This window comes from Frankliniella occidentalis, unplaced genomic scaffold, assembly GCF_000697945.3.
Source record: "Frankliniella occidentalis isolate FOCC.00 unplaced genomic scaffold, Focc_3.1 Scaffold91, whole genome shotgun sequence".
In the NCBI taxonomy this organism is placed as follows: domain Eukaryota; kingdom Metazoa; phylum Arthropoda; class Insecta; order Thysanoptera; family Thripidae; genus Frankliniella; species Frankliniella occidentalis.
Window position 1 is genome coordinate 739921 of NW_026267220.1, and position 9844 is coordinate 749764.

Genomic DNA, 9844 nt, shown 5'->3' on the forward strand with positions numbered 1-9844 from the left:
CCGGGCGCGTGGTGGGGGGGCGCCGGGCCCAGCCCGGGCGGGGGGGCAGCGGCCGGGCGGCCGGCGGCAGCGTGCGCCGCGGAGACTCAGTGTTCTGTCGGACATCGGCCAGTGCAGGCCGTGCGGTGTGCGAGTGTGTGGAGCGGCGCGAAGTGACTTGTGTGTGAGAGTGTGTGCGTGCGTGACACTCAGTGCGGTGCGTGCGTGTGTGCGTGTGATTTTTCGCCCTTTTGGGCCCCTTGGAATACCCTTCATTTACGCGTGATACTCGCCGGTAAGTGCCGTCATTCCCACGGTGGTCATCATCATCATCATCCCCCTGGATGTAGCCCGGCCCGGGCCTGGTGGAGTCGCGTTGTGGATTACTCTTGGACCATCAGGACTCGGAGTATAGCGGTGTGGAAGACTCATCGTGCACCATGTGGAATATACAGCGCGTGGTTAACCATGCACTCTCATCCCTCATTGTGCCAATTTACCTCAGATAAAAATGTAAAACTGTAGCGACCATAGTTTGGTTAGCTCCGGATCGGAACTACTATAAAAAAATAGGTTGATGCAGCATTCACATGAATGGGAGGACCGAGGCTTTGCCCACTTGGTGATTGTTGTCTCAACCACATTTTTGGTAGCCCCTGAGCCATCCATACCATGGTTATCACAGCTAATCATTTCCCTAATTTTATCATCAAACTTAATTTTAACCGCCAATCCTCATGCTTAGCAGAGAAGATGCCATTCAAAAGTCAAATCATGCAGGCTCAATAATGTAATATAAATCACTTTTTGTGTCGATCATGATCATTATATTCCTCATTGCATTCATCACATTGTCTGTACTCGCTATATGTGCGCGGTACCATCATCACTCTCGTGTTGATTTTGCTTCTGGAGCGCATCTTAGGGTCCAGCGTTCAAGTCTCCTCCTGCAGACAGGGAGAGAGAGAGAGAGAGAAAGGGGGGGGGGAGGGATATGAAAAGGAGGGGGGAGGCAACTCTGTACGCGTGAGTGCGAATATTTCGAGAGGTGAGGATGAGGTGGGACCACCCGCTGTGCCACCTGCGCCATACAATGGCGAGCGCTGCCGCTGCGCTGTCTTTGCTGTCCACGCGGAAGTCATTTTTAAGCTGTCACCCGGTGTGATTCTTCTGCCTGCCGGGGTCGGCGAGCTGCGATGCCCGCGTTCGCCGGTCCGGCTCTGACGAGACTTTCAGTCGGTGCACATGGTGGTGCAGACGGACGGGCGGACGGACAGGCAGAACGGACGGACGAAATGGACCACACGCTTGACCAAGCCCGTCCGGTGCTGGCAGCAGCAGCAGCAGCGCCTCGCCGGTTCAGCTCTCTTTACGCCGAGGAAGTGGCTGGCGTGGCGAGGCGTCTGGGGCGCCGCCGGCTAGGGTTGCACTTGTGCTGCACTTGGTGCGCGCCCGGCCCACCTGCAGCGAGAGCGCATCGCGCGTGCACACACTGCCACACCGCCCACGAGTCGGGAACGGCGCTACTCGCTACGAAAAACTGATGAGGGAACATGACTGTACGTTTTTGACTGCGTTGTCCATACGAAAAATGTGACAACGAAATGCTGCTGGTTGCGGTTGTAACCATAAAGCGAGACTTCATAGAGCAGGTGACAAGCAAGGACCTCCTCTGCAGATTGGAGTGGCTAGTTGCTTGAATCGGAGTGGGCGGGCGTGGTCCTCGGCGCCGGTGACATTCCTCTCTAAGGTCCGCTCCGCCGAGCCGCCACTGCTGCTGCTGCTGCTGCCGCCGCTGGACTTTCCCTCGGGACCGGCAGAGGGAAGACCAAGCGCGAGACCGCAGGGGCCTGTGCCCAGGAGCCTGTGGCAGCGGTGTGGGGAAGGACCCCTGTGGCCCCTCATACACCACAGTGTGTGGCGGGCGGTGTGGCTTTCACAGTCTGTCGTATAGCATTTATTATTAGTGGTCAATGCGGGGGTTCGACAGCGGCGCGGCACGTTTCTATGCAACTGCAGTCACGACTTCTCAAGTCCGGCCGATTCCAGCGTGAGGGCCCTAAAAAAGCACAGTTTTGGACATGTTAGGGTCCGCCGAAGTAGAAGTAGACCAGTAAACATAACTTGTAATTACTATCTCAAACTGTTCCCTGAGCTAAATGTTATCTTTAGGAGCAAACTACGTAATGCAATTATTTAATACACCTGTATGAGCAAATGTATGATAACCTTCCTCTAAAAATACTTCAGTATAGGTAGCAAATTGTTCTTACCTTCAGCTTATGATATTTGACAAGCTTTTTTTCTCCCCTTATTAGCTTTTACATCGTGAAATTTGAATGCATGATTGATGTTTTTGTTCTGAATTTGACTAGAGAGCAAGAGAGGGGCGGCAGGTGAGGGAAGCGCGGCTTTTGAATGGGCGGCTGGGGAAAGGTTCGACCACCTCTCGCACAACACCCAGTCTCCTCCTCCCCCTCTCCTCCTCCTTCTACCGGCATTATGCGGCGCCGCGGATGCCACGACTAGTGAGGCGTGAAACGTCGTGCGGTTTGTCGCGTGCCTGGGCGGACCGAAAGTGTATCGGATCGGCGCCGCGTGACGCGAACGCGACACCCGACTGGGGCAAGAAATGCGCAAAAGAAGAAGCCCTTTTCGTAACATCTCGTTATCGGCTTGACTCGGCTATCGATCGATTGCTCCTTAAACGGTGAAGAAAAAAATCTGATTTTTTGAGGCTATTTGCAAGCTACTGCGAGGAAAAGATGAAAACTCTAAAGAACTTTCTCCGTGTGTTTTGAGAACTGCTCATATAATGCGGATTGTTCCTCATTGTGAATATGGGTCCGGGCCGATTAATTGAGGAAGTTTAGTAACTCTTGTGGTTTCTTGGAATTTTAAGTGATCTAGAATAGCTGCTTGCTTTTACCGGTGTAAATGATCTGCTTTTGTTGATAATTTATCTCATTTGCGTCTTCAAACGCGAACAGATGACACTTGGAGCGTGATCTAAATTCTACAGAATTTTTAATGGCTGTATTGTTTTCCTTTCTCTCTTTATTGCTGTCGCGCCCGTGGCAAGCCTTCTAGAACGGGTCGCTGCCTCCCACGGGGTGAATATCCAATGTCGAGGTCGGCTGTGGCGGCGCTGCGGGGTCATGTGTGTGTTGGTACCGCTACGCCCCGCCCGCCCCGCCACACCGTATACCGGCAGGGAGGCAGGTGGTTCAACAGAGTGACCAGCCGGCCGTGCAAGAGAGACACCATCATCGCGTCGCGAAGAAACCCCACAGGCTATGGGAAGGCATGTCAGGCAGGCGTATAGAGAGACGCGATAGAGTCTCGAGGATTTCTCTCTCTCTCCAGAGTGCAGCTGGCGCAGCTACGATGTAGGCACGGAGCTGCCCGAGGCAGCGGCAGTCAAAGGAGGACGGTGTGTGACCCTTCAGGCAAGCCTCCGTCGACTGACGATCTGTGGAGGTGTTGTGCATAGAGACCGTTCACTGTTGTAACACTGCAAACGATTTTGAAGCAAAGTTTCTCGCTGAAATTGAAGTACATTTCCATATTGCGCTCTACTACAGTGGTGTACAGTTCCAGATAGCATCACTCATATGCTCAATTTGGTCGATTTGTCTATATCGCCTGCTTAACACTTTTTTTTTCGGTAGAATCTTGAGTACTTGGTTTTCAGTGAACTCCATAGATGTCAGCAGGGGTATCCTTTCCGTAAATCTAGTGTTTACCATGCAGTTTCTCCCTCATCATGGCACGGTGGTTGAGCGCCATTTGGTCCAGACCGTTCGTGATTTAGTTCATGCTTTTTTCCTGGCTTGTACCAATGCGCGTGTTTTAATCTGACATTGGTGTGTTGCCGTTTTCTTTCCGTTAGGAATAAAGTTGGCGCGCCGCACGGGAAAACTTATTTGAAAATCAAAGCATAGAATTGGCTAAGTTTTCCGAGCAGTTTTCGTTATTTCGACGCGCAGTCGCTTATTTGGCCGTGCACGAGGCGCGAGGCGCGCTCTGTTTCTCTCGCCTCTGCGGCGCTCCTTTGTTACTCGTCGATCACATCGAAAGCGGCGGCGCCACGCCGTACACGCTGCACCCATTGTCCCGACCACGTGTGCGCTCGTGCACGTGTGAGCGAGTGAGGTATAGCGGCGCGCGTGTACCGTCGCCTTTGTAAAATATGCGTTTCAATCAAACAGACAGGAAAGATCGGGAAAGACGTCCGTTCCAATACTAAGATGTTAAAAGTTAGGTATGGCAAGATGGCTTCCTGAGGAAGTACGTATGCGGTCAGTGATAGTCTGGACTGATTCTGTATGGCGGTGGCAGCTAAGCTTTCTGAGCAGCAGAATTTTTCTTCGTAATATGCCTGTTTCGTAATGAATCTTCTTTTCGTCGAGAATCACTTGAGCCTAGCTTAGCTAGACTAGCAACAGCAACGCCTTGTCGACGCTAACTGCGCTGCGTCCCTTTCACACTTATTACCGACGTTTCTCCCTCACTGGCTCAGGCCGGCGGAAGTGGTATATATTTCCTCTGTGACCGGGCGTGGCGTGGCTGGCGACTAGGTCACTGGAGTGCACTGCTGCGAGCCGCTCGGGGTGACCCCGCAGCTGCGCTGGCGCATGGCGCGGGCATGTAGCGCCGCGACCTCTCCCGGCGAGCAGCGTCCCTTTGTGGACTTCCTCCCGGGCCGCCCATGCGGCCGCCACGCCGCGTTAGAGTGAAACCTTCCCCGTGAATGGCTGATTGTGGGGTTTGGGGCGGTGCTGCTCGGGCTGCGCGGGCTGCGGGGCTATGGGCTGCAGAGCGAAAGTCTGGGCGGCGCGTCCGCGGTAGGTAGGTAGGTCCTCTCTTTTGTCTCCGCGGCGCCCACTTCGGCGCTCTCCTCGTCTGCGCATCGTCTGCCTTTATATGCCCCATGATGATGTTGAAATGTGAATTCTGGCCGCCTGCAGCTTTATGCAGAACTCGCTAAGTTCCGCACTGTTAAAAATTGTCGTCCTGATGATTCGTGACATTCTCTTTTCTTTTAAACATTGTAATTTTACTGTAGGACGGCGTAATTCTTGTACCAGGACCAGGATGAAGATAGCGTCACATAATGGTCAATGTGTTGTATTTCGAGAAACTAAGTCGTCAGGAAACGTCATTGATTGTTAATACTGTACTTAATTCAAGGGCTAGTATTATTTGTGAGTATAGCTCACGCATGTAAACCATCGTATTGTGCACTTTTTCCGAGTGTAACGTGCACCTGTCGAAGGAGAGGGGAGGGGGCACCTCTACCGTAACCTTTCATTCCGTGTCTGTGGTGTCCTCCTGACTCGGAGTGGCGAAAAGAAAGGGGGGGGGGGCAGTGGTGGAGAGGAGTCGGGAAAAGTCATGACTTGCAAGATGTCCGCGGTGCAGAGTGCGGTGTGAGCCCCAAGGGAGTTAAAGAGAGAGAGAGGGAGGAGAAGGAGAGAGAAGATCCCGTGATAAATCGATGCGTGGTTAGCATCAGGTGATTTCTTTCGCTGGAGATGACACCGATACCCAGAAACGATCTTCGCGGGGCCTCCTCGCTGGCCGAGGCGGGCCGGGTCGGTACCGGGCGCCGCCCCACCGCCCCGCCCGCCACAGCTAGAATGAATGGGACGGGTCGCGCTGAGAGACTACTCTCTTCGTTAAAATTGCGATCCCATATATTACGAAGATATCGTTTTCGGCGAAACTTTTCCAAGTGTGACTTTTCTCTCCCATTTCATTTAATGCCAGAAAAAACAGAAAAGTATCGGGCACCCATTGCAGGTTATTCTTTTATGTTGCCACCGTCTTTTGACGTCAATGATAGTTTTGCAACCTCTTTCTTGTGGTATTGTGATAACTATTTTATTACAAATGAGATGTGTCCAGCGATGTTCTGAGGGTCTTTGTGTTGTGCACCTGCGATAGCTCTGCTCGCGGCTCCGTTAGCGACGCACCGGCGCTCCAGCCCCGTCTTATCTTGGTTTACGGCAGTTGTTCACCGGCCTGGCCATCTTGCACCCGGTCTCTGTGTCCTCTTGAGTCCCATGCGCCCAGCGAACCCGTGCGAAATTAGACGCCTTTTTAAAAAAGTAGGCACCTTTTAATAATTGCCGCCTTTTTAAATTAAGCCCCTTTTAAAAAGAATCGACAAAGCGTTTTGTTATGCGCGACTTCCGTTTCCGGTTCCTGCCGCCGCCGGCGCATTTGCCGTCGTTTTGCGTCAGCACTAGTGTTTGGTTGTTGCGGTTGCCATCGGATTATCACTTTGCGCTAACGCCTGGCTAACGCCCCAGTCACGACGCGTCGCCAGGGCGTGGCGTGGCGGGGCGTGGCGCTCCCGGTCCCTGTCCCTGCGGTGAGTGCGGCGCCAATGACTCAATGTGCTCATCAAGGGAAAGTGCCGCCGCGGCCTGACACAACCTTTACCCATATTTGAGCTCAAAAAAATAGCAGTCAGTTATAGCCAGGACAGAAAGTTAGCAATATTTTTTTTACTTCATAAATAATAAGCCTAGAGCGCAGTTTTGTGCGTTTGCATGCTATTGGCCGGGTTTTCTCGTCATGTTGCGTTGCGCATGATGAGAATGTCCGTTTCCGTGCAGCCCGGCTGCAGCAGCTCGCCGGCCCGCCGGTAGCCTGATGGCTTCCGCCCGTCGTTACCACCACTCGGGGCTCTCTCGCTCGCATGACGGCGCCTCGGTGCAGCAGCAGAAGCAGCAGCAGCGGCTCCCAAGCGAATGAGAAGTAGGCCGCGTGCGAGGACGAGTGCCTCGACGAGTGCGCAAGGGAGTGGCAGCGCGCGCATCCTGCCTGCAGCAGGGGACAGAGTATGGACCTCCGCGCCGGCTCCATAGCAGCGACTCTCTTTGGTTTGAATGAATGAAAAGGATTGGCGGACGAGCGGCGGATGATGGTTCCCTTCTTCCCCTCACTCGCGGCGTCGTCAGAGTAATAGTGTGTTTCCCCTGTTTGCGAGTCCACCTTCCGTAAGGGGTACACAATCCTGTGGCAAGCCAAGCCGTCCCGCACTGCGATCCGGCCGTGTCCAGCCCTGCTGCCTGCTGCCTGCTGCTGGCTGCCCGTGTCCTGCTGGCCTGCTGCCGGTCGGCCGGCTGGCCGCGCTATGCTGCGGTCCAACGGTTGTGCGGTGGTGACCGAGGGACACTCATTATGTGCATGGCCATCTCTGTAATTGTTTCTGTACCCCACTGTGCCACAAAGCGCACGGTTTTTTTCTACTGAAGATTAGAGAACAAGAAGGGGAAGAAGATGGCATATCGCCGTATGTCTGCACTGGGGTACTTTTTTCTGCCGGGCACGAGACGGTTGTTTTATGCGTCTGACTTTGTTTCCGACGGAAAATGTTTAGTTCCCACCAGTAAAAAAAATCTGTGGAGTGTGGCTGGTACAATTTGAAGCTAGGCAACAACTTTGGTTCATGCGAGTAAAACGCAAAGTGCGCTAACTTCATCAAACCGTATTTTTTTAAAACCAAAAAATGTATATTCTCTATCAGAACACCCCGACTTGAACAATTCTTTTTTCCCCTTTCCAGTGTGTCTTTCTCTGGTAGGTCAGCCGACCGCCTTTCCAAACAGCAGGTGCGGCCGCTAGTACGTGACCTCTCTCTCTCTGGGTGTCAATGTTTGGACAGAACGGAGTTCTTTTGAACCTCTTCTTTCCCCCTTCCTGCATGACATTTTTTTCCGTTTGTCAGTGTAGCCAGCAGGTCTTGTTTATGTTTGAGCCTTGTATCGAGGTCTCGTTCGGCCGGTGTGGCTCTTGGAATGGCGTGCCTGGCCAGGAGAGCCTTTCTCAGTTTATTTAACGGATCGCGGGGCGCCACTCCTCGCCACGCCACATCTAAGTCCTGGGCGGTGTGGCGCTGGAGCGGGCGCTGGAGCGGGTGCTGGAGCCGCTGGAGCGGGCGCGCGAAGAACGGGCCGCGGCGGCACGGTTTCATTTTTACGTCTCACAGCCGATCATTCGCCCAGCGCAGACTAGCTCCCCCCTGCGGAATTTTATCTTGGGATTTTTTAATGATAGGAAAAACATGCCCCGTGTACTGCAGAACTTCGCGTTGAAACTTCAAAATTGCAGAACCATGTTCGATTTTTAAGTTTCCAACAGGTGTACGAGACTTTATTCGGCAAGTTATGACATTCCTCGATGAGACATTTTATTGCAATATTTTTATCTGTTAGCATCGATAGGAATATTTCTTGCTGATAGAAGATTGTCGTTAATTCAGATATGTTTTTCAGTGTTAAGCTTGTTGAGAATTTTAAAGATATTTTTCCTAGCATAATAATAATTCAAGATGAGAATACTGATAAATTACATGTGCAACCGGTACATACTTGTGTGCAACTCCTACTTGTGCACAATCCAGTGTTCAACTTAGTAGCTATGTTCCCGTGTGTCACTGCCCACCGTACCGCGTGTGGGTGGGTTGCCTCAAATAAGGCGGCACGGTAAACGACGGTAGGCAAGTCGGTCCTCATGAGGAGATGCACCGCTGCACGCGGCACAGTATAACCAAAGCAGGGAAAGGGTCTGAAACCCACCCTGCATAGGCCTCACACTGTGCGGGATACACTACCGAGTTCCATACTTGCAAGTGCACAACTTGGAGTTGCACATTGGTTACAAGTGTTTACTGGTTGCACATTACTTTTGGTTAATGAGTGAAAGACGGAGATGGTTTAAAATTTTATTCGCAGCGCAGCAAATTGTTAGTGACATTGGTGCACGATACCTTACAATTTTATTTTGTGCAGCAGGAGGCTAAATATTTAGCTCTCCCACCGTTCGCTAAGCCTGGCTCACGTCGTTCCCGCGGTGAGCGGTGAGCTGCTGGGCGCGGCGGGGCGCGGGGCGGGCTGCCGGCCACTTACCCGCATATTTGTGTCCAGCGGCGTGGCGCGGAGGGCGGGGCAGCCAGGGCGGGGCCCCGACGGAGAAAGTAATGTGGAAAATCGACTCCGGCCAAAAAGTGAGCGCGGCCGATGTCACGTCGATGTCACGCTCGTCCCGTCCCGCGCCCCGTCTCTGCCCGACACGCGTAACAACGTCCTCGCGCCGGCCGGCCCAAGAAAAAGTGGTTCCGCTTGCTAAGGCGGTGGTGGCGCTGCTCTGGACTATGGGCCCAGTCTCCGGCCGAACGAGTGGTCCAGGTGATGGAGGTAGAGGTCAGCGATCCACCCACAGCTGACCCAAGTGTGTGAATTTCCGTTCGTTCACTTGTTGGGATAGATGTGTGAAATTTAGCGAAACATTCAATCATTCATCGTGCAAGTGTACGCATGGAAATTCACACACCTATAAGTGTACGACATTAACGCACTTGGGTTTCCATTGTGTGTGGTGCTTTGGTTTTTCCTCTTACATCGTTTTCGCTCTTTCAACTTCTTATTGCCTCCTAGATAACATTTTCAGTTCTGGGGGAGTGAAGTGAAGTTTGAAATAAATAACGTTTTATCAGATTTTTATCTGTGAACCAAAGTTCGTTTTTGCGGTATGAAACAATTAAGGGTGGGTGATCTGCGCTGTCCTTTTTTGCTAGTTACACTATACCGGATTCAGACGTGCGAGCGGGCTAGCTTACTTTGTACACCAAGTAGAATAGGACTTTGATTATTTCTTGCAGGTTTCAATCGCATTTCTTGCGCCAGTAATACTACTTTTCGGTGTTGGTGATTTGCACAGCTTAAATTAAATGGGAAAAGACAATTTTGTATCCACGAGGGGTCTGCAACTCGCCTCAGCCGTGTACTTTTGAGTATAGATTATAAGAATTATAGCGTGATTATGAGATTATAAGAATGATTATAAGATTATA

General features: G+C 52.1%; 1 protein-coding gene across 2 annotated transcripts in view; it reads left to right on the top strand.

Annotated features, from left to right (window-relative positions):
• LOC113204832 (uncharacterized) overlaps positions 1-9844 on the top strand; it is a 35647-nt gene that overhangs the window by 7280 nt on the left and 18523 nt on the right. The window contains exon 1 of one of the 2 annotated variants that reach the window (XM_026420158.2): positions 85-274. The exons of the other annotated variant lie outside the window; for it this stretch is intronic. The gene's annotated coding sequence lies outside the window, so the exon portion shown is untranslated. Of the gene's footprint in view, positions 1-84; positions 275-9844 lie in introns of those variants that run through there. 2 annotated transcript variants of the gene reach the window in all.